Source organism: Amphiura filiformis, chromosome 2, assembly GCF_039555335.1.
Source record: "Amphiura filiformis chromosome 2, Afil_fr2py, whole genome shotgun sequence".
Taxonomy (NCBI): Eukaryota; Metazoa; Echinodermata; class Ophiuroidea; order Amphilepidida; family Amphiuridae; genus Amphiura; species Amphiura filiformis.
The window spans coordinates 42,547,674-42,574,170 of NC_092629.1; the positions used below are offsets into that span (position 1 = coordinate 42,547,674).

The following is a 26,497-nucleotide window of genomic DNA, read 5'->3' on the forward strand; positions in this document are numbered from 1 at the left end:
TTTGCAGGGTGTACAATTTCCCCCGCACTGCCGAGACATAACTGGGACTTTCACGAAAAAGTCACACCATTAAAAAACATCAGTATACCAAGAACGGCCGATTTTGCATACTCATCTGTAATGCGCTATTTTCACGATTGTGGTGCTACAAAGCAAACTGAGGAGTGGGGTAATTACTTGTTTTAAGTAACCAATATTATATTAAAACCAATTTCGTGCATCTATAAATGAAAGTCTACTTTTTTTAAAACACTTTATTTTGTTTAAATCCTTAAAATTATCGGCATGCACTATTAAATCGACCGTGTCGTGTACGATCACTGCTATCCAAATAATCCAATCGATCTTTTTTTATTAGGCCTATATTATTGTCCTTCATTCAATAATCGACACAGGTATACCGCGCTGCAAACTTTAGCACATGCTATTAATTCAAGTCGTTGACCCCTCTCCCGCTACTGACGAAATGCAATATTATTGCCCTAAAATGTTTAATTAACTTTGAACTTTTCTTCTTCTTCTTCTTTTTATCTATGCCCGTATACCGTATATTAAACTCTGCAAGATAGGCCAGGGCATAGCCGGGATTGTACATTGTTTTAACGCCGGGGATTGTGCCGGGATTGTCACACTGTAGCCCGGCTAGCGGGGGCCGAGTCATAGCGGGGGATGTACAGAAAATTTATGCCCCGTAGGCCGGGACTTTAACGTGGTCAGTGCCGTAGTTGTTACGCTGGCAAAATGTACTTCCCCGGCTAAGTCCCCGCTAGTCCCGGGTCCCCCAGGGCCGGGGAAAGACTTGATAAGTGCATAACATACACTCTTATAGGCTGATACCATTTCATGGTTCAGCAAAAAAAAGGCCTATTATTCATGAATAGTATACTTTCTTATTCCTAGTGAAAAGCTGAAACACTAACCATGCTATTCCTAAAAGAATGATGAGCATATTTGAGACAGGAATGTTGCATTATTTGAAACCCTACATAACAAAATGTTGAAAAGAGCAAAAATATTGCTGAATTGAATTGCTGAAGCCTATAGATATTGTACATTGCAAAATTGTCTCTATTTTTACACAAAATATTATTTGTGAATTGCTGAAGCCTGAAGCAAAAGACACTGTACATTGCTAAATTTGTACCCATTTTCACACATTTTTATCAGAAATTTCATGTGCCATTCGCCACCACACCTTAAGTACACAGTACATGTTCAATGTCATGATAGTCACAACCCCTCTGTAGTGAATGGACTGTTCCAATAAGGTGGTTTCCCAAGGTTTATGTGATGCAGGCAGGCAGCAGGGATCACCTTTGGTTCTACCATGCTTTACGCTCTGGTGCCTCTCTAAACGTACCATCAGTGCATATACCATACTGCACTACTCAGTTCATAATTTCTGGCACATATACATGGAATATTTGTTGATTTGGAATAATAATAACATAAAGCCTTGATGGGCTTGTTATCAATTTAGAAATTGATAATTAGTAGTAAATTAGGATTGTGCTACCCATCTGGAATATACACTGGAATACTTTCTCTGAACCAGATAGTTCCTGCTCCTGGGATCATATACCGGTAGTTGGACCAGAACGACCTGTTGTGAGCTACCACTTTCTACATTGTTTGGGGTGAGTTTCAGGGCAGATATTTTGGAAAATGCTCATCATCATGTAGGGTCATACTGTGTGGGATTTCTGATGTGATGAGCTGAGTAGTGTGTCATGTTGTTGGAATTCACCTTTGATCTTTTACAGGTGGCAACATGTTGAAGCAATTCTTGTCTGGTAGGACTACCAGTATACATGTACCAGTTTGTCATTTTGGTTGCATTTTACATCATGACTATTGACATGTACACACATATATACATTTATTATCATGTGACATGTACACATATATCAAAGGATTTACAGGTTGTTTATATCATTGATCATCAAAAAACATATATTATGACAATATTTTGATATGGGATGCTGCATGTCTGTTGTGGGAAATGCATCTGAAAAGATAAAAATCTGGTAGACTTATTAAGGGGGTACTACACCCCTGGCCAATTTTGTGCCTATTTTTGCATTTTTCTCAAAAATTATAGCGCAGTGGTGACAAGTAAGATATGTATATTATAGGGGGCAAGGACTACAGCTAATGCACTGAAAATTCAGCAACTCAAGGCAAGTAGTTATTGATTTATTGATCAAATATAGGTTTTCCCTCATTTTTGAGTGTAACACCACAACTGTTATCTGTGCTGAAATAAAATTTCCAGTGCAGTAGTTGTAGTCCTTGCCCCTATAATATACATATCTTACTTGTCACCAATGCGCTATAATTTCTGAGAAAAATGCAAAAATAGGCACAAAATTGGCCAGGGGTGTAGTACTTTGGGGGCATTGTGAGATTTCACAAGAATTGCACCCTCGATTTTATTTCTAAATTACTGCTCTGCCAGAATTTAATCTAGATCAAAATAAGGCAATGTTTTCATTATTTTTTTGCGCCATTTAGAGTTCCAGGGTGATCATGATGTATGGTCTCACAGAGAAAACAAAGTTCTGCATTTAGCGATATTGGAATATTTACATGAATATGTTAATTTTTTGTCCAAAAATATTTCTTGCAGATTAAATTGTTTAGCAAAAATATCGTTAAATTTGAACTACCAGAACGAAATTACAACACATTGTCTATGGAACAGTGCGTAATACACATAATCATGCACAACTCGCAAACACAAAATCGGAATCAACTGAAATTTGGGGAATAAGCTTTTTTCGTGGATATCTACTGAAAAATGTCATAAAAAGAGGATGCTAGGATCACGAATAGGATCACAAAATACTCCTTCAATAGGTGCCCCATAAATGTGCCAAATATTCCTTGCCCCCCCCCCTTTCGGCCTACCTAAAATAATTGCTTATTCTCCCTTTTGGCTTGGTAAAAAATATTTCAATGTTATTTGAAATTGCTCTGTTGACCTATAAACACAACAAATATGACTGATTCCAATGTGGTGTAAGTTGGGACATGTGTAAACATTGCAAATATAACCAAAAAAATCAGGTTTGAAAAAAAAAGTCATATTAATTATAATTAAAAGGGCATTTCGTGATCCACAGCCTCATCCCCCCACTTTTCTCAAAAAAAAGTCGAGATTTTTATATCACTGGGAAACCTCTGGCTACATAATGTTTATGTACAAAATATTTCTTGCAGATTAATTTGTTTAGCAAAGATATCGTGAAATTTGAATTTCGTTCTGGTGCACCAGAACGAAATTACAACGCATTGTCTATGGAGCAGTGTAATACACATAATCATGCATAACTTACGAACGCAAAATCGGAATCAACTGAAATTTTGGGAATAGGTTTTTTTTGTGGATATCTAATGAAAAATGACATAAATAGAGGATGCTAGGATCACGAAATACTCCTTTAAGATTGTACGTTATAATGGCTTTAATCTGCACTGAGAGTTGCTATAGGGGAGAGCGGGGAGTGTTCGCCCTATTTTTTTCTGACCAGCCTAGTGATGTCAATTTTAAGATTAGGGATGACCTGATTAGCCCATGTGAAAGCCCTATGTCTTAGCTATATACGACCACAATCCCAGAACTATAGGCCTTACAATAGCAGCAGGATAGAGCAAACAAAAAAAGTTTTGCAAACTGGCGAACTTGCCCCATATTGGGGCAGATTCCCATATGGTGGGGTAAGTTCGCCCTAAAAAAAAAAAAAAAAGGTTTAAATATTGCATAACAATAACATATTCAATGCAAACATTTAGCAAGAGTATACAGGCGTTCATTCTCTTCTGGGGAAGCACTAAATTTGTTGCAGGGGTCGGGGCAGGGTAAAATGTAGGGATCCAAAGTGAGCTTGAACGTATCATGTTTACAACTTCAGGGGGATTGTGGATTAGGACATAAACGGTGGAATGAGTAATACTGATACCACATAACTTTAAAAAACATGCTTTTCAGTAGTTTTACCTTGTTTAATGGTATAATTATCAATATTTTGCATAATACGCTGATGGGGCAGGTCCGCCCTGCAGGTTGGGGTAAGTCCGCCCGGGAAGATATAGGGCTAACATGCCCCATCATCAAAGGGCTTAACGTGCCCCTTGTGCACATTTTTGTATTTTCTTCAGGGTATGCAAATTACAAATCGAATGAGGAGTTTATAACTGCATTAAATCTTTAACAAATCCCATATGTTCCAAATACACATTTCCATAAAACCATCTGTATTTATGTATCAATGATAATACAACATTATTAATGCAAGAAAAAATTACGTTTTGGTGTAATTTTTTTGTTTTGGCTGCAGTTCGATGAACACGTCCCTAATTGTCGAGTAGCTAATATGAGAAGTTTATAATGACCTATTTCACCTAATTTTGCCATCACCAAATCCCCCGATAGCCGCAGTGCTGAGAAACAAGGGGTGGGCGAACCTACCCCTAGGGCGAACACTCCCCGCTCTCCCCTACTGCATGAATTTCATTTCAAGTAATTATTCATGTGGAAGTATACATACAGACACTATATAAATGCTCCATAATGTACTTGTGTAAACACATTAAATGGGAGTATACATGGTATACTTATTTACAGTGGCAGCCAGTATGTGGGAATCGCACCTTTAACCTTTACCCGCTTACAATCAGGTTTCTATGTCTGCTAATGTTGGCATTGCTTGCTAAATGTGGTTGGATTCTGGAGCAGACAGAATAACATAAATAATTATACAGAGCATCGTATTCATGAAAGTAGGTGCACTCTTACACAATTTAGAAAATGTAGAGCCGGAAAAGGTATACTCTGAACATTCGCTTTTGCTTTTGATGGATTGTTTCTACAACTGGTTTATTTCTACTATGTCTCATGATAAAATATTTGGTTTTTTTTATTACTTAATTGCTCATTTTGCTCAACATTTTACAATAGTGAGAACTACACCTTCTTTCTTGTTAGACCAATATGTATATGGATTGGCTGAAGATAGTCCCGGGGGGGACTCCTATTGTGGCCTGTACACCATCCACGATAATCAACTTTTGAAAAGCACCCTAAACAAGGATTTAACCCTTGGCTAAAACAATACCCTAAAGATGTGTTTTCACACCCTAAACAGGGATTTTATTCCTTGCATCAAATTTCATACCCTAAATATCATTTCCGCGTATTAGCAATTGTAATTTTGCTACCCTTTTTTCCAATATTTCATGTTTTTGACCCTAAATGCGTTACACGCGTATCGTGCATACCCACAAAAAACTACCCCTTTTACGCGTTTTTATTATCACGGATGGTGTACAGGCCACAATGGGAGTGACCCCCCAGGAGATAGTCCTGTATGATTTGGAATTAGTCGGGAAGATTCAGGTATAGCTCAAGTCCTCATAAAGACTCTCATCCAGCTGAGGTTAAAATACCTGAGGTCCTACTTGAAGGACTACAGTAGGAGCAAGAAATTACTTTGGGATGTGACGAGTCCTGGTGTCTAACCCCACCAAAGAAATCACAACATCGTACCCGGTAGGCCTTCACCTGGAGGCATGGGTGGGCAGGTAACATAGAACAACCACACCCTGAATATCAGTATCTCTGTGCCATCATTTGTAATCATCAGATTTTACAGACAGATGTAGGATTCCCAGTATGTGGGAATCGCACCTTTAACCTTACTGATATTTATATAACAGACCAGTAGAAGCGCATCACCTGCTAGAATTTCATTTCATGTCCTGAGGAATCACATAGGAATCTCAGCAACACAATGGCATGCCAAGTTCATAGGGACAAAAAATTCCTTTTAAAAGGGAATGGTCACTGACATGTAAAATTTCTTTGAAAGACACACTCTACAAATATCATCAAAATTCAGTTTTTGTGCTAAGGCCAACAAAAAAGTTTGTCTCAAAACTTGCGCGCGCATTTGTAAAATTGTGCGATTTGAAAAAAAAGAATTTTTTTATAGTTTTTTCCAGAAAAATTTGGTGAACATCAGATTTTTTTTCTCAAAATACCATAAAAATACCAAGTCAGGAATAATTTTTTTTTTAATCGCATTTCGCATGTGTTTTCAAACCACTGGTGAGCTTTGAGACTTTTTTTTGGCCTTATAAGTTATATAGAGTAGCCTGCTAGGGGTTAGCTAAAAGCCATTAAAGACAAAATAAGATATAAAGCTCAATTTCAATGCAAATAGTTATGTATGAATGCAGTGAGGTATGTGAACGAGTACATCTCTCTCATCTGATTATTGGTTGAAAGCTTCCTTTTCCTCCGACCATGAGAATGGGAGACAAAATTGAGAGTCTATATTATCTTTCAATTATCCTCAAGTATGGAATCACTAATTCAACCTGATGGTCCACCTACATTTATTGCACGCTGCAAGCATTGGCACATCAAAGTCCTTACAATACAAGGCAAAGTTCAACAACCTAAACCTATTAAGTGTACTGACTCATTGACCAGGTACTTTCTGGGTATTAAAAATCATCCCAAAAACCAAAAGGTCAAAGTTCATTTTGTAATATTGGTGTGTGCCATTGAACTTGGTAGTGAAAAGTGAAACAAAAATGGTGGTTTTGGTGACACCGTGTACATTGCATGCATTGCTTGTTTTTAGTGGTTTCAAATAGGTTTCGTGGAAAGGTTGGACAAATTCTTTTATTACTTCGTAAAATAATGATTATGGAGTGTGAATTGAGCGATTTGATATTATTATAGACTTAAATGTGAAGGTATAATTCTGTCAATTTGGTTTAAACATGCTAAACCTACTTCTTTTTAAAAAAACCAGTCCAATGTTGTATAAAAAGTAAGACTTGTACATGTATACCTCAAAAATACCTTGATTTAGTGTTCTTGTGGAGTAATTTGAGTGTGTTTCTATGTTTTACCTGATCGTTTTCTGGGGAAGAGGAAGGCAGGGGGAGGGAAGCGAAATCTGGGGTGAGGGGGAATAGGTGAGGAGTGCCTAAAATTTGTAATTATTTTGTATGTACCCAAAATAGTGAGTATTTGTTGTTCTGACTTAGAAGAGGGAGACAAACAAAGCCTATATTTGGGGATAAGGCAATAGTGTTCTCCTTGCTCCAGAGCCACCGATTGTTTGTTGTCAATGCTGCTCTTTTTGGAGCCATAACTTAATTGCCATTTTAAATGTGTATGGCTAAATATCAGTACCAGACTACCAGTACAATTATAGTCTACATAATTGCAGCCTTAATATGAGTGCAGGTCATTGACAGAAAATTACAGGAATTTGCCTTTAGACAGTATTTGATCACAAAGCAGTGGGTTTTCACGTAGCAAAGAGAAGGTTGCACTTGCACCAAAGCGGTGTTTTTCAGAAAATTGTTGCTCTCTCCTAAGGCATTATTGCTACATTTGCACATGTGTCATTGAAGAAAGATTTCTCTAAATTGGATTGTATCAACATCATCATGATGCGGTATTTGAACTTGAAAAAAATGCATGCAGTGATCTATATGATAAAATTTTTGAAAATGATAATAATAAGACCTAGTTTCAAAACAGAGAACTGCATAGAATGTTATTCAACTGGAGAAAGCTCATATATTTAGCTGCTATGTTGTGTTAAATATGGTTAAATGTTGATATCTGGGGATGCTACCCCACATAAGTTTTGCTCAAAGCATTATGTCTTGTACATGTTGTTAAAACACAATGCCTTTGGTGACTTGTATGTGAATTCATGTTTAGTGAACTTTGTTTCACCCAAACACTTTATAGGCCTACAGTATTTCATGTGAGCCAATTGGAAATTCATGGATTTTAAAGAAAATTGCTATTAAAGTGTCATTAAAGTCTAGGATCTGGATTTGGGAAATGAAGTATGCTGAAAATGACATGCCAAAGTACACTACAAGATTCCTATTGAGGCTGCCTGCACAAGTATACTGTCACTTAGGTACCTAATTTGTGCACAAATAGTACCTACACATACAGTACCAATGCTGCTACTGCACAGGACCCACCAGCAGTGGTACTGCACTGGTACTCCCGTGCTACTGCACAGTGCCAGACAAGTTCCTTGGCAATGCAGTTTTTAAGACATAGAAATTGATTTGTATTTGTGACGATCAACCTAAGGCCATCTTAATTAAATCATGTGTCTCAAAGCTGCCGCGTGCATTAGTAAAATCGTGCGCGTAGCTACTTTGAAAATCAAGAAATTCATTTATTTTTTTATCCCTTTATTTTTGTTAATAAAAAGGCGAAAAATAAAACTAAAAATTCATATTTGATTTCAAGTTTTCGATTGTTTCGCAAACTTTGGACACAAAAATAGCAAAGAGAAGAATAATAGTTTGTAGCAGTGACTTTATGCTGTCAACTATACCAACATTAACAACATTGGATATTATTTGCACAAAATGGATGTCCGAAATCCTGTACTGACACACAAATTTATTTATTTTAAATACAGTAAAAACTAGAGGCAAATGGTGGTCATAGACCACAAACCTAGCTGGGGCATGTTGGTGTTGTGGAGGTATCTGACCCCTGCAAAATGTTCCAAAAATGTTCCCCTGTGATGAGGTTTGTTGTCACCGAGTTTTGAGTCCTGTACTCCTCACAGATGTCCAGAAAATGCAATTCTAAGATTTGACCCAGATGACCTTTGACCAGACACCTGCAAGATGTTCCATAATTCACCCCTGGTCATGAGTTGTCACCGAGTTTGAGCCCTGTACCTCTTACAGATGTCCAGGTAACGCAATTCTAAGATTTGGCCCCAGAATGATGTCTTTTGAGCTGACCGTGCAAAATGTTCCAATATGTTCCCAGGTCATGAGGTTGTCACCGAGATTGAGCCCTGTACCCCTCACAGATGTCCAGATATTGAAATTCAAGGTTTGACCCCAGCTGACCTTTGACCTGCCCCCTGCAAAATGTTCCAACATGTTCCCTGGTCATGAGGTTGTCGCCATGAGATTGAGCCCTGCACCTTACAGATGTCCAGATATTGAAATTCAAGATTTGACCCCAGCTGACCTTTGACCTGATCCATGCAAAATATTCCAAAATGTTACTCTTCTCATCAAGTTTATTGTCACTGAGTTTGAGCTCCGTACTCTCTACATATTGCCAGAAAATGCAGCAATTCTAAGATTTGACATGACCCCTGCAAAATGTCCCCTGGTTGTGAGGTTTGTTGTCACTGAGTTTGAGCCCCATAAATACCCCTTAGGGGCTATTATTTTCTTTGGAAGGAGGATCCCAAATATACAGGGGGTCATAAATTTTCGGAAAGAAAAATACGGGGGGCATAATACTTTTGATGACCAAAATGTAGGAGTCACAAGATGACCACAGATAGTGTGTTTATTTTATTCAAAACTAGCGGGAGCTAGTAGAGTAAACAGGAGCGGTGAGTAAACGGGAGTGGTTAATAAAGATGTTGAACGGTGATGATAAACATCCAGCAAACACAAAAACGTAAACGCTTTTAAATAAGTTATATTTTGGCTTTTGGTTTAGGTAAAAACGTTTTAATAACATTAAAATGTCGGGTTATATAAAGGTCATGATAACGCTTTTAAAACGCTTTTGTATGAAAACACACTACAACAATATTTTTAAATGTTTTCAAAAAATGTTATTGTAAACTATTTTTGCAAACATTTTTGCCAAATATTGTGTCAATACTAAAATAACATTATGTTAAAATATTTGAACCCAGGAAACACAAAATGTTCTTCAAATGTTTTTTTCAAAACCTTTCAATAACATTTAAATGTCGGGTTATATAAAGGTCATGAAAATGTTTTTAAAACGCTTTTTGAAAATATTTTGGGCAAACATTTTTCGCAATAGATTTTTTCAACCCCAAAATAACATTCTGTTTAGAATGTTTGTATCAAGTTTTCAAGAATGTTTTTGGAATGTTATTAAAATGTTTTTATACCCTTTATATAACCCGACATTTAAATGTTTTTTGTAAAACATTTTTGTTTGCTGAACAGTAGAATATCATAAAATGTTTTTAAGGTTATGAAAACGTTTTATAACCTTAATATACCCTTTATATAACCCGACATTTAAACGCTTTTCTGACAACCTTTTGCGAATGATGTCGAAAACATTTTGTGTTTGCTGGGATTGTGTCTTGGACTAAAACATGAATAGGAATTATTATTATTACCCAGGTATAATTCTGGTTTACCCTGTGCACCCTGTGTTTAAGGGTTTGGTTAGGGGATGTCATTTTTTTCGTCGGGTGGGGGGGGTCGGTGACCGGAGTAAAAAATTTTATGACCCTCCTATTGCGGGCACAATCTTTTTTTAGACCCCCCCCCCTATGTTGGGTCGAAAATTTTTATGTAAAGGTCATGATAACGTTTTAAAACGTTTTGTATGAAAACACACTACAACAATATTTTTAAATGTTTTCAAAAATGTTATTGTAAACTATTTTTGCAAACATTTTGCCAAATATTGTGTCAATACTAAAATAACATTATGTTAAAATATTTGAACCCAGGAAACAAAAAAATGTTCTTCAAATGTTTTTTTCAAAACCTTTCAATAACATTTAAATGTCGGGTTATATAAAGGTCATGAAAATGTTTTTAAAACGCTTTTTGAAAATATTTTGGGCAAACATTTTTCACAAAATATTTTATCAACTCCAAGATAACATTCTGTTTAGAATGTTTGTATCAAGTTTTCAAGAATGTTTTTGGAATGTTATTAAAATGTTTTTATACCCTTTATATAACCCGACATTTAAATGTTTTTTGTAAAACATTTTTGTTTGCTGAACAGTAGAATATCATAAAATGTTTTTAAGGTTATGAAAACGTTTTATAACCTTAATATACCCTTTATATAACCCGACATTTAAACGTTTTCTGACAACCTTTTGTAATGATGTCGAAAACATTTTGTGTTTGCTGGGATTGTGTCTTGGACTAAAACATGAATAGGAATTATTATTATTACCCAGGTATAATTCTGGTTTACCCTGTGCACCCTGTGTTTAAGGGTTTGGTTAGGGGGATGTCATTTTCTTCGTCGGGGGGGGGGGTCGGTGACCGGAGTAAAATTTTATGACCCTCCTATTGTGGGCACAATCTTTTTTTAGACCCCCCTATGTTGGGTCGAAAATTTTATGTAAAGGTCATGATAACGCTTTTAAAACGCTTTTGTATGAAAACACACTACAACAATATTTTTAAATGTTTTCAAAAAATGTTATTGTAAACTATTTTTGCAAACATTTTTGCCAAATATTGTGTCAATACTAAAATAACATTATGTTAAAATATTTGAACCCAGGAAACACAAAAATGTTCTCAAATGTTTTTTTCAAAACCTTTCAATAACATTTAAATGTCGGGTTATATAAAGGTCATGAAAATGTTTTTAAAACGTTTTTGAAAATATTTTGGGCAAACATTTTTCGCAAAATATTTTTTCAACCCCAAAATAACATTCTGTTTAGAATGTTTGTATCAAGTTTTCAAGAATGTTTTTGGAATGTTATTAAAATGTTTTTATACCCTTTATATAACCCGACATTTAAATGTTTTTGTAAAACATTTTGTTTGCTGAACAGTAGAATATCATAAAATGTTTTTTAAGGTTATGAAAACGTTTTATAACCTTAATATACCCTTTATATAACCCGACATTTAAACGTTTTCTGACAACCTTTTATAACCTTTTGCGAATGATGTCGAAAACGTTTTGTGTTTGCTGGGATTGTGTCTTGGACTAAAACATGAATAGGAATTATTATTATTACCCAGGTATAATTCTGGTTTACCCTGTGCACCCTGTGTTTTAGGGTTTGGTTAGGGGGATGTCATTTTCTTCGTCGGGTGGGGGGTCGGTGACCGGAGTAAAAATTTTATGACCCTCCTATTGCGGGCACAATCTTTTTTTAGATTTCTCCCCCCTATGTTGGGTCGAAAATTTTATGACCCCCCCCCACCCACTTCCATCTACACAGACTCAAGACAAATTATTCATTGCCGGAACAAAGGAAAAGAACGCATCAAAACTATAGAGCAAAGAAAGTGTGTGGAGTGCGTTAAAATTAAATGTGTGTGTGTAAGGGAAGGCGCTTATATGCATAAAATATCTGCATTATATAATGAAAGATTGTGTGCAAGAATACATGCACAGCTGTAAAAGTTTGAGTCACCAGCCCTTAATAATTCTATACCCCTATTTTGGGTGTTGAAAAATTATAACCCCCTATAATTGGTCTAAAATTCTATGACCCCCACTCCCCAGTATATTCATGCCCCCCCTTCCAAAGAAAATGACAGCCCCTTATAATTTAAATTTAAATTAGGGTTAGGATTAGGGTTAGGTTTATAAACGGTGAGGATTAGGGTTAGGGTTATAATTGGGGTTGCTTAGGGTTAGGGTTATACTTGTGCGCAGGGTCTACAAGAATTATTCCAATACCCATGAATAGTCCTGTAACTATCACTATAGAATTAAATTAATTAAACTATGATCAGTCTTACCTTGTTAGTACTAGCTAGTATTTCTCATTCAAGATCACCATGATTACAGAAAACAGCAAATGGGTGATAACCATGATAACAATAAAATGTACTGGTACCATTAACTCACAGATTATAAACATTTATCCACAGATTATAGAAGGAATTTTATCGGTTACACGTCGCTAGTCATAAGGGTCGCTAGTCATAAGGTTCATAAGTCATAAGGGTCGCTAGTCATAACGTGTAGTTTCCTATACCATGAGTTCGCTAGTCATAAATAAAACAAAGGGTTCGCTAGTCATAAGAAAAAGGGTTCATTAGTCATAAGGTCCGCTAGTCATAATAGGAAAAAAGGTTCGCTAGTCATAATAGAAAAAGAGGACCGCTAGTTATAATAGAAAAAAAGGCTCGCTAGTCATAATAGAAAAAAAGGACCGCTAGTCATAATAGAAAAAAAGGCTCGCTAGTCATAATAGAAAAAGAGGACCGCTAGTCATAATGCAAAAAGAGGTTCGCTAGTCATAATAAAAAGAAGGACCGCTAGTCATAATGAAAAAAATCACGGCCGCTAGTCATAATATAACAAAAGGACCACCAGTCATAATAGAGAAACACGTTCGCTAGTCATAATATAAATTTAAGACCGCTAGTCAAAATAAAAAAAAAGGATCGCTAGTCATAATAAAAAAAGGACCGCCAACCATAATACAATGGAAGGTTCACTAGTCATGAAAGAGAAAAGGGTCTGCTAAGCCAGAGAATTAGAACTAGAGCTGTTTGATGATCTCTGCATGCTCTTTGACCTCAACTATTATACAAATATTATTATTCTCAATTAGGTAGCTTTTTTATTTTGTAAAAACAATTTGATAACATTAAATGTCGGGTTATACAAAGGTCATGAATTTTTTTTTTGTATGAAAACACACTACAACAATATTTTTAAATGATTATTAAATGTTATTGTAAAATATTTTTTGCAAACATTTTTTGCAAAATATTTTGTCAACACTTGAATAAATTTATGTTAGAATATTTGCAGTAATCAAAAAATATATTTGAATGTTATGAAAACGTTTTATACCCTTTATATAACCCGACAGTTAAACGTTTTCCGGTCACTTTTTTCGGGGTCATCCGAGGTCACCCAGGGGTAATCTGAGGTCAAATTTAAAAAAACTTTAGTATGGGCATGAAACATGGTGGGTACAGTCAATATTTAAAGTCAAATTTTTTGGAAGGTCATTTCGGGGTCAATCGAGGTCATACAGGGGTCATCTGAGACCAAATTACTTGGTACAGTCAACATTTAAAGCCAAATTTTTTGAAGGTCATTTTGGGGTCATGCGGGGTTATCCAGGGGTCATCTGAGGTCAACTTACTAAAAACTGTTGTATGGACTTTCGAGAACCACTAGATGACACAATTAATTGCTGTCTTCTGAAGATAGCAATACCAATTGCACTGACCTAAGTGGACACTAAATGATCACTGACCACAAAGTGACCACGTAAATAGCGCCCTCTGTTGTCTGTAACTGGAGCAATTTCTAAAAAATATTCAAATTAGGGACCGTTCACAAACATTTGTTAGAGGAGCAGGGCTGTCAACTTTTTGGAATTGCTTGGCGTGAGACACTAGTGGCAGACCTAGAGCAGTAAAAAACGCCGCGCTTGCGCGGCGCAAGGGGGTATCTGAGGAGGGATGTGCCCCCTGAGACGTAAGAAACTTTTTCAAAATGAAGACCTAATTGAAGCGATTTGGTGGGCCATTTTTGCTGCACTATAATAGTGTGTAAAATTTTAGTTTGTAAAAGTGGTAAATTTGTGTTGGACCATGAAGTCTTTTGTGGACAAGTTTTCCCTATTTGTAAGCCTATATATTGTGTTAAACATTCATTGTCAAATGTCGAAAGTAAAAACAAAAATGGGCGCTTGTTTTTTCACTACGCAGGGGGTGTCTGAGAGGGACGTCCCCACCTGAGAAGTTGGAAAATGTTGCAAAATGAAGACCTAATTGAAGCGATTTGGTGCGTGGACCATTCTGGCACTATTTATTTTTAGTGTGTAAAATTTTAGTTTGAAAAAGCCGAATATTTATGAAATGACGATCCATGAAGCCTTTCGTGGACAAGTTTTCCCTATTATCGAGGGCCTATATATTGTCTTAAACATACATCCTCCAATGGCAAATGCCGAAAGTAGAAACGAAATGGGCACTTGCTTATTCACTTACATGAGGGGGTCTGAGGATGGTGCCCCCGGATTAAATCCACCCTCAGAAGTTGGAAAATTTTGCAAAATGAAGACCTAACTGAAGCGATTTGGTGGACCATTTTGGCACTAATAGTGTGTAAAATTTTAGTTTGAAAAAGCCGAAAAGTTATGAAATGACGACACATGAAGCCTTTCGTGGACAAGTTTTCCCTTTTATTGTAGGGCCTATATATTGTGTTACACATTATATACATTGGCAAATGTCGAAAGTAGAAACAAAAATTTCTACTTGTTTGGCCCCTTTACAGACCTCAAAATTTCAGCCCCCCTTTTTTCCCAGAAAAATTGTCATTTTTTTCAGGCCCCCCCTTAGTAGGGTCAAAAATTTTCGGGGCCCCCCTTTTTGCATCAGCGCCCCCTCCAACAAGTGTTTGTGAACGGTCCCTTAATTCATGTTATATTAAGATATGTGCCTTAAAATAAAGTATATCATTAAAACGTTAATACTAGTATTTTTATTAGTTGAAAACCGAAGTGAGGTATGGGGCTGGCTGGGGGTGCTACGGTATGTTCAAAAAAAGGACCACTAAGGCGACGAAAAAAGAAAACCTGTTCTACGGGCGGACGGACCTTTGAAGTAGGGTCGGTCGGTCGGGCTTTTTTTTTTTCTTTTTTTTTGGGGGGGAATGACCCACAAAATCACCAAAATCTGTTAATATTTGCAATTTGGGAAAATAAAACAAAAGTGTTCCTGAAATTGTCGGAATTTGGGTCGGTATTCATTTGTACAGGAATTTTTTTTCCCAATTTGTTCAAAATCTGGGTCGGTCGGGCCCAGAGAACAGGGTTTTTTTTTCGTCAGCCTAATCATGAAATGTGGATATCCAAATAGTTTGTTCGCCCGCACGGCTGCACAGAAGCACTAACCGCGAAATATGGATATCCAAGAGTCTTAAACTATAAATTAGCCCCTGAAAGAGGACAGGGCTTGAAGAATGAGGGAAATTATGGGGTAAAAAGTAAAAAAAAAGCATTAAGGTTATGGTTTAGGGTTAGGGTCTACATGGTCTAGGGTAACCTTAATGTAACATTGACTAAAATGAACCATATTTACATTTAAAACCCCTTTTACTGATTATAACTTATGTGAGGAGAGGAGAGGAGAGGAGATCGAGAGGAGAGGAGAGGAGAGGAGGGAGGGAGGGAAGGGAAGGGAGGGTAGGGGAGGGTAGGGGACGAGAGGAGAGCAGAGGAGAGGAGAGGAGCAGTTTTTAGCGTCATAGGGGCACGGGGGGGCACATGCCACAATCGATCTGAAATGTTTTTAAATCCCATAGGAAAATTGTCGAAAAACGGCCTGTGCCCCCAAATCAGACCCGGTGCCCCCAATCATGGTCGGTGCCCCCCCCCATGTGATGACCCACGCCACGCCACTGGAGAGGAGAGGAGAAGGGGAGGAGAAGGGGAGGAGAGGAGAGGAGAGGAGCGGGCACGGGGGGAACGTGCCCCCCAATCGATCTGAAATTTTAAAAATCCCATAGGAAAATTGCCGAAAAACGGCTTGTGCCCCAAACAGACCCGATGCCCCAATCATGGTCGGTGCAACCCCCACCCCCCAATTTGATGACCCACGCTACGCCACTGGAGAGAGAGGAGAGGAGAGGAGAGGAGGAGAGGAGAGGAGAGGAGAGGAGAGGAGAGGAGAGAGAGGAGAGGAGAGGAGTCTACCTAGCCTACCTCTCTCCCTTTCTCGATCCCCCTTTCCTATCCTACACCCATATAACCCATGGCGACGTCCCGTCTCAATCTCGCTCCCTAGTTCGTACTTTTATTAAGGCTCCTTTTTTTTTTATTATGACTAACGGTCCTTTTTTAAAATTATGATTAGCGGTCCTTTTTTTTTATTATGACTAGAGGTCCTTTTTTTATTATGACTAGCGGTCCTAAATCTATATTATGACTAGCTTAACGTGTTTCTCTATTATGACTGGCGGTCCTTTTGTTATATTATGACTAGCGGCCGTGAATTTTTTCATTATGACTAGCGGTCCTTTTTTTAATTATGACTAGCGAACCTCTTTTTGCATTATGACTAGCGGTCCTCTTTTTCTATTATGACTAGCGACCCTTTTTTTCTATTATAACTAGCGGTCCTCTTTTTGTATTATGACTAGCAAACCTTTTTTTCTATTATGACTAGCGGTCCTTTTTTTTATATTATGATTATTGACCCTTATGACTAGCGGTCCTTTTTTTATATTATGATTAGTGAACCCTATGACTGACGACCCTTATGACTAGCGACCCTTATGACTGACGACCCTTATGACTAGCGACCCTTATGACTAGCGGGTGTTCACCATTTTATCATACCACGATGCACTAACCAATTCATCTAACACTGAAACCTTTTAGAAATGCAGTTTTAACTTGTTGTAGGGCATAAGGTTGTGCAATAAAAATTATTTACAATATTACTTGTATACCATGACCAATTGACCCCTAAAAACAGCTCAAATGTTACAGTCCATGACATATATACTACATCAAATGTAATGTGGCACCACAATAGTGTGCTGCCACAGACGCACAGATATAATACCCAGTGGTATCATGAAGGGTACCTGCACTTCTTTTACAGTTACCAATTACTAGACTTTTAAAGGCTTTTATACTATTTTCCCCAACTTCATAAACAAAAACAAAAAGGTAGGGAAAACAAATGAATTCATATCCGCATTCATGTAGGTCTATTCCATTTGCAAGCTATTTTTGTGTTGCGCATAATCTTAAACCATCAAATATATATTAATGCAAGATGTTTTAATCAAACAAAATAAGATACATACTCTAAGATATAAGTATAAAACAAAAAACCCTAACATCAGAAGACAAGAAAATCCCCAACAATCATTTACTTAAGCAAAACATAGAGCCTGTAAACAAATGCTAGCTAGAGTTTGATATTAACTGCCATGATAATGGCACTGAAAGAATTAAAGTTCCTACTGCAAAGGAAACACATCTGATAGTTTCATATACCGGTACTAACATTGGAATTACTAATCAAGCCAAAAACACATTCATTACAAAGAAAGAGGCCAGAGAACACTTTCATTAATACAAAGAAAGAGGTCGGACATATAACCATACAGAAATAAATGCTAAACATTTTAAAGCCTGGCTCATTAATCCCCTGTTTCCAAACATACCACCAAAGTCTGTAAAATACGGGTGCAAAATCAAAATCAAAAGATAAGCCAGAGCCTAATACTAGTACTTTTAATAGTAAACATAATATTAAACCCATAAATTTATACTACAATTACTGTTAAGGAGTGCCTTTAACACACCTGCATGGTTCATATCAAAAATCAAATTTCTATTAAAAAAACCTATATAAATATGCCATTACTGCTTATTTCCACTGTATTGACATTCAACCTTAAAGAAAACCTTTGGCTTTGCAATCACCTAAAGTTATTCACTTTGTTCATGTGCCCATATGCCATTATTTCAACTATTGCTTCCTACACAAACTACTGTCACTATTATCCAAGTTTTCTGCAACAACCTTTCAATTCCAACTAACTACATCCAAAATCATATTAGCCATCAATCCTCCCACACATATATTCCCTGGGCTTGCAGAAACAACAGGTCATTAATTACCTTTTCAACTAATTAAGTGCCTTAGGTTAAATAACAAATTACAGTAACAAACTAACAAACACATTCATTCCTTTAGAAAACAATGATTCAAAAAGACCAAACCATATCTTCACTAGTCAAATAATTCTTACATAGCATCAAGTCAGGGTTTCATACTCAAAGGGTAACAAAAAAAAAACATGTGCATTTTCACTTTGTTGCCAGCGGAAGAAAACGGGAAGATTACAGTGGTTTGTTGCCAGCGGAAGAACCCGAACGATTACAATACCTAGCTGGGGGGTGTAACCCCCCCAGCTAGGTAAAAACCGCATTCCGCATTAGGTTTTGAATTTCTCACAAGCTTTGAGACACAGGATTTAATTAAGATGGCCTAAACAAAAGTTCTTGCATTTCAGTGGATTACAGTCTAGATATTATTTCAAAAGTGTTAAATTTTCATGCAATTAATTTTTCACGCTTTGCAAATTTTTTAACCATTTCCCCAGGACTGTTTCCCTTGTTTTTAAATGTGTGACTCTAAATTGCCTTACATTGACCTACATACACAAAAGCAATATTTTTTTGCGGTAGCAGTTTTGAACAAGAAAAGCGCGAAAATAAATGTAGCATGAAAATTTCCACTATAGGGCATATAGGCCTAAGGGACCATTCACAAACACTTGTAAGGGGGGGCCTGATGCAAAAAAGGGGGGCCCTGAAAATTTTTGACCCTCCTAAGGGGGGGGGCCTGAAAAATATGACCACAATTTTTTCTAGGAAAATTGAGTTTATATGCTTTTCTATGGGGTTGACCAATAATTTTCATGTCAAAAGGGGGGGCCCTGAAATTTTCGAGGTCTGTAAAGGGGGGCCCGAAAAAAGTGCGATAACATTTTTTTGCATCAGGCCCCCCCTTACAAGTGTTTGTGAACGGTCCCTAATGGTTTTGTTGGCCAACATTGCTACATATAGATACTGTAATAATTTATTTTCGAGCAATTTATGAATTACAAATTATGTTCAAATGAGCAGGTATGATGCTATTTCTGGAAGTGATGCAGTTGTTGAAAGCCACATCTGTTGTACTGGTAAATGTGTGGTATATATGCACTTTTTTGTGAGATCGAGAATCAATACAAAACAAAACAAAAAGTGAAAAATAGAGGAATGACATTGAGATTGATAATTTTAGGAAAAGAACATTGGTGTAAAATGTATCAATTGTTAGAAAAAAATGTTGTAATTGCAGCAGCTTAGCCAGGGGCAGCAGCTGAGTGCCACCAGAAAATTTCCAGGGACAACATGGGGATATTAAAGAGCAAAATGGCCTTAAAAATGACCAAAAATGGGGCAAAAAATTGAAAATTGGGGACGAAAATCTGGCTTTGCACCCAAATACTGTGTATTTTGTAAACTCATCTGGGGTGTTGAAATTAATATTTTAGGTTAAACTTATAGATAAAAATAAAATGTACAAAGGTGTATAAAAATGTATTGCACTAGATACATTTAGTAACTGCACAAAGTAGGAGCTATATAATACAACTTGATGAAAATTAGCATAAAACAATGTCGTCGGTGTATTCTGCTAATCTATTGATGTTTTTGCTTCATACTTGTTTATATTGCTCGCATTTTCTCCTGTTGGTTCATTCAGAGGTTATATAATCAATGTACAATATCTGCATTAGGAAACAGACCAAAATATCAATTCGGGGGGGGGGGGGGAAAAAGTATGATTACATAGGAAAAATGTAGGATAAAACATTGATTCAGGAAATGATGATTCACAATTACGGTTTAGGTACAGGAGCAAAGCCATAGCCAAAGTATATAGCGTAGCCAGGATTTTGGTGTGAGGGGGACCCATTTTTAGTCATTTTAAGGACACTTTTTGTCTTTGCGGTCCTCATCCCTGAAAATTTCTATGGGGGAACTCTGTCCCTCATACCACCTGCCGGCTATGCCAGTATGCCACTGCATAACCAGGAGTGTAGGGGTATAACCAGGAGTGCTGGGGTTTTGTTGCACCTCCATGCCATTTCAAATCAAAAGTCCACTTTTTGCTGTAAAACCATTGAAAATCAGCCCTGAAAAATTAACAAAATGGTCACTCCAGTTAAAAAAAAATGTTGAAATCGGTCCATTTTAAATTGTGCTAAATGTCCACTTTTGAGCTTGCAGCACAGTGCACACCCCTCACCCCAAAAAAGAAGTAAATCCTGGCTACAGACTTGTACAGGAAGGAGGGTGTCAGCTTTAGAACAGCAATTTACCGATTTCAGGAAATTTTAAAGAAAATTTACAAATTTCAGGAAATTGTTGCTCCACCCATCCTTTTGTGCAAAAGAACAGGGAAAAGTGCATTTTCAGGATTTTTCCATGTTTTTCAGGAAATTTTGACAATACCAGATGGCATCTCTGTTTAGAACTAATACTAATAATATCATTTTCATTATAAAATGGACATCATCGATCTTTTGGCTTGCTCCCTTAGAAATATGCCACGCAGCACTAATTAACATCCTTGACTTAATTAATACTAATTAGACTCGGGAGACGTTAATCTTTTGTTTTATGACATCCTCACCTTCATGACCACTCATGCGTGATAAATCCATATGAAAATTTTAATTATGATTTGTCATATTTTGATAAATATGAATACGGACCTGATGATATAGATAGGGAAAGTGTGTGTCAAATTGAGCTAAAGTAAATTCTGGTTCTGGTCATATACTTAACGCTTCATGTGAAACCAAGCGAGAAGGAAAATGGCATCAATGGCTGTATAAGACCAAAAAGTATTTATTTGCTTGCCCAAAATTTGCCAACATCATGGTCCGGCCCTTTAAAAAAAAAAATTTTGTAGCTTTTTGTTTATAATTTTTTATGTTTTTTATTACTTTTTCTGCGTGTACATTTCATTTCAAAGCTGTGGCCTGGGACTACTGCATACACATATGAGCAAGGGATTACTGTGGTGTGATATTATTGATAATTTCATATGATGGTTACTATAGAAATATTGAGTTATTATTATCATCATAAAATATATTGACATGTCTTTGAACTTGAATTTATTGACATCTCTTGGAACCAGGAGTAGTGGCAGTGTGAACGATGGTCAGCGTAAGTTCCGCCAGGCATACGTCCGACGATTTACTCCTGACAAAAGTCAGGAATAGCGAGCTGGGTGTAACCTCCGCCAGGCGTAAGTTGCAATGTGAACGCTGATACTCCTGGCACCCGGTGTAAGTTTGACCCTTTGATGGTTGGAACTAAGAAATTACATATTGCGTTGTTGAAAAAGGTCACGGAAACACCGGAAGTGGTAGCCGATGCTTACGCCGACCAAGTGAATACTTGGTGGAACTTTTCGGCGTAGTGCTAGGAGTAGGTTAGGTGTTGACACGCGGTAGGAGTAGCGAAAATATTTGTAATTTTTATAAATTTTAGCGTAAGTTTACGCCGGGTGTAACTCAAAATGTGAACACGCCTACTAAGGGTGGTGGAGGTATCGTTTTTGTCCAGTGGGCATTTGTAAAAGTACACATTAGATGACAAATCGAAATCACATCAATCATCACAGTATCAATTATTGACCAAATAGTCCCAACCCCCACACTCTATGTATCCGATTATCCGTATCCGCTCGTAAGAAATGTCGCAAAATATGGGGTGATTTCTGCTGAAGAAACACAATTCATAAAACACACAAAGAAGGGGTCAAGTTTTTCATAAAACATTGGGTGGTATTCATCTGTCAATCAAGGAAAATAAATGTGCATATTATATTTCTATTATTCATCATGCTCATAATCTTATTTTGGGAAACTAAAATTTGCAATCCTTTCTCAGGTTCGGGACTAGCTGTAACATGTTTCTGTCCAAAAAATATTTTTTGCATTTTAAAAAAAAAAGGTATGGTTGAAGGGCAAAAAAATTGCAAAATCACTAAAATGGGGTGTATTTTCTCTGGAATGTTTGCAAAATACGATACAAAATGGGGTATTTTCAAAGTTCTCTGATGAGCATGAGTACCTGCATTTAGTATATTTAAATGTGAGTCATGTACCATCAATCATTATGATCAAGTAATTCAGTAAGTTGTATGCCAATGGGGTTGACTGTGATGGCTTCAACCCCAGGATTTTGGTGTTGTCTTTTTAAAGACAGTTCTTGTCATACCATACCTTAAAAATACAAAGGAATTTTGAATTTCTTTCAAAAATAGGACATCCCATGAGACTCAAATTTGAAATTAGCTTTCATGATCATTTTGAAATTTCAAGTAATTCAAAATTAATTTGTACAGTGAAAAATATGATATCAAACGTGAAGTTAATAAAATTAATATAAATGCGCAAAATTGAAAATACCCTCATAACCCACATTTCTGCGGAGGGTGTCAAATTCACGGCATGGCACCCTTTGTTGGGATGCAAGGCTTTGTTTGCATTTAAAACATGCTCTATTATGAGAGATTCTAGAGTTAAGCCCCATGAATTATCACAGACCCATTATACTTGACTGATTATTGTTGAATTTGGCAGACTATTTTGCCTCGGGAGCTGATTTGGGCAAGATGTTGTTCACTTTAAAGGGGAATTTGTGATCCACAGCTTCATCCCCACCAAACAAATGATGAGTAAGGGACCGTTCACAAACACTTGTTAGGGGGGGCTGATGCAAAAAAATTCATCGCGAAAATTTTTCGGCCCCGCCCCCCTTTACAGACCTCAAAAATTTCAACCCCATAGAAAAACATATGACAGCGTTCAAGATTTGACTTACGTTTGGCGGACACGCGTGTGAAAAAAGTATTTAGGGGTGAAAAGAACCAAAATTCTTGAATGTTTATATGTTTCCAAGGGTAAAATGTCATCTAGTTTCAGATTTTGGCACTTAAAACTCCCTATCTTTTATAGATTTTGAGAAAAAATCATTTTTTGGTCCGATTTTGGCCAAAAACGGCCATTTTGGGGTGACAAAAATTTTGACTTGCAGATTTCCTGTGAGTATATGAACATGAAAACTATCAAATAGTGCCTAATTTTCTATTCTAATTGTGTAACAAGGGTACAATTGTGATATTAAAAGCATTGAATGGGATCCATATATTTCTTTATTTTTGTAGCAGGGGTAGAAACTTGAGGGTTCGGGTGACAATTGATTTAGAAAAATATACAATATTCGCATCATTTTCAATTTGAAATCGCCATATCTCCACAATGGTATGAGCTATAGGGATGCTTTAAGTGTTTATTTGCTCAGTATTTCATTAGCTAAATGGTGATATAACAAACAAGTAAGCTAGATCTACAGAAAATAAAATAACTTGCAAAATGCTACCCCCACCCCTAAGGATTTTGAGGGCGTGAAAAAAAAGTCACAGATTTTGCAAAAAATAAGTCCTTCAAAATTGGGAGGTTTGAGGCTAAACAAAAGACATGTTGCCCTTACCAATGCCTCCCTCTAGAGCAACATGTTTTTTGTTTAGCCCTGAGTATCCCCATTTTGAAGGACTTATTTTTTTTGCTCCAATTTTTGCTCCAATTTGGGGACTTCGGGCAGAAATATGCCTGTACAGTGCTATGGGGAAAATTTTCAAGTTGATAATTATGCATTTTTTATGTCAGATTCAGTTTCTACACAAAATTTCACCCTAGAAAATGTTCCTTTAAGTAGGATATCTTTCACTTTAAGTTTCCACCATTCTGTCCGCCAAACGCAAGTCAAAGCTTGAACGCTGTCATATAAACTCAATTTTCCCAGGAAAAATTTGTGGTCATTTTTTTTATGGCCCCCCCCCCCTTAGGAGTGTCACAAATTTTCAGGGCCCCCTCTTTTTGCAAAAGGCCCCCCTAACAAGTGTTTGTGAACGGTCCCTAAGCTTAAAGTGTCTTAGTTTTAGTTTTAGAGAGACGTTATATATAGTTACAAAGTGAAAATAGTACCATCCGTCCTATTATTAAAGATTGCGGGAATTTAGACCATGGCAAGGGTGGATCCAGCACCCTCTTTAAAAAAAAAGTGGGGAATTTTGATGATTATTTGGGTGATTTTGATATAAAAAATTGGCAACATTTTCCATGTTGGGCTCCCCGAAAAATCATTCTGGGGCAGAATGCCCAATAGAGTCGCATTGGCATACAATGTAACATTTGAGGGAGTAAAAGAAGCCTGAAAAGCTTTAGAAGTGGGCACCTCCACTTTCAAAAATCTGTATCCACCGCATGACCATTCATTGGATGGTTAGATGAAAACAACTTGGTGGATTCCCACATTTAACTACAAAGAATGGAGAAATATATTATAAAATTATAAAGAAACAAAAAAATAATTAAATTGATATATTTCTTTGTGCTGTCTCTTCCATTGTGGATTAATCTAGGAAAGCGTAAGTTTGGAAAAAGTGGAGTGTGCCTGCATATACCTCCATTGTGCAATGTATTTTTGTCCGTTTTGTGATGATGATATGCATGCGGTTGTGTGCATGTGTTAAATTATGTGTGGGTGTGAATTCTGGCACAGATGTATGGGAAATACAGGTGAAAAAATAGTATAATTATTAAAAATTGTCTTTACATGGTTATCTGCTGAAATTTTAATAATAATAAATAGAACTTTATTCAAATAAATAAAGTGATTTTATAATAATTATGATATTTTTGTAAGACAATTCCAAGTGAAATGCTGATCTTGCGTTGACATTTCTCCATTCTGCCTCATCCTCACTTGTGTATTGCTGACAATTTCATTTGATCTTTGATTGTATAGACAATGATAGAGGGCATGATGGATTGATCCAGTATGTAATTAAGTTTAGAGGCCCTAGTCTTTGTCCATTGGAAATTGCCCTCATTCCTCAATATTATTATTATTAAAACCACTATAATTTGTAGCAAGGCATGAAAAAGATACATAATTCCGTACAAAGATTGCAGTATTTCTCACAATATAGGCCTTTGTAATTATTATCTTTCTTTATAATTGCATAGGATAGTAACATTTCTTACTACATGACAAGTTTCTGGAAAAGAGCTTTTTGATTCCTACTTTTTTCCAGTATACATTAGTGACATCGGCGCTGGTGGTAAATTCCAATTTTCTTTGCTTTACCTCAGTTGTTTGGCTCAAAATTTAACGGACATATCTGATAATATAATGGCAAAGAAATACTAATCTATTTTGTATGAAAATGTTATAATATGGCTTTAATGGCAAATTTCGAAAATCCTCTGAACTGCTTTGAATGAACTGCATTACCACCAGGGCCATCGCTAGAGGGGGGGTATGGGGGGTGTGACACAATTTTGTCGGCAAAATTTGACTGCCGTCGGCAAAACCATGTGACTGTCGGCAAATGTAGTCAAAGGTATGTGTGATTGTCGGCAAATTGTGAGAGCCATATAACAGGTTAATGTGTTACGAAATTGTGTTGTTGTAACGTAATAGACATACTGTGAATGGTATAGTTGTTACTAGTTAAAAAAAATGTTTGAAAAATATTTTGACTCCTATCCCCCACTTTTTATATTTCTGAGCGCCGTACTGGCTAAAAAAAATTTGGGTCAACAAATTACAAAAAATTTCCGTCGGCAAACCATACTGTACACCCCGAATCATATTGGTCTAGCGACACCCCTGATTACCACCATTTCTATATTGGGCACAAACTTTGGTCCACAAAATGGCTTCATTCAGATACAGGTCATCATGGGTCATGTCCTGGTAATCAGGCAAGCTCAACTTCAAGAACAGCATGGTGGGAGGTCAGTTGATACACCAGTTGCCATGGAAATGATAGATACTATTCAGGTACTTGACATTTTTGTGAAAATTGTCTGTAACCTTTGTGTCTCATGCAATTTGAAGTTCTGGGTAATTGATACATCAGTAAAGACAGTATGTGAATGTCAACTATCTCAATCAGAAGGGACTAAAAGCAATGTAACTTGTGTGGATGAAAAATGTGACTCTTGTCCCCCCCAACCTTTATTCTCATCTTGAGGTATGTGGATGGAGGAATGATTGATGAATGAATCAATTATTGAGTGAAAGAATGAAGTGAATGTGAATAAATGAACAAATGGAGTGAATGAAAAAGG

At 36.8% G+C, this 26,497-nt stretch overlaps 1 protein-coding gene across 1 annotated transcript in view; it reads left to right on the plus strand.

Moving 5' to 3' along the window:
• The first annotated feature begins 1,325 nt into the window (after positions 1–1,325).
• The window catches only part of LOC140146242 (puratrophin-1-like), a 194,688-nt gene continuing 169,516 nt past the window's right edge, over positions 1,326–26,497 (plus strand). Inside the window, exon 1 of the mRNA XM_072168025.1 lies at positions 1,326–1,637. The gene's annotated coding sequence lies outside the window, so the exon portion shown is untranslated. The remainder of the gene's footprint in view (positions 1,638–26,497) is intronic.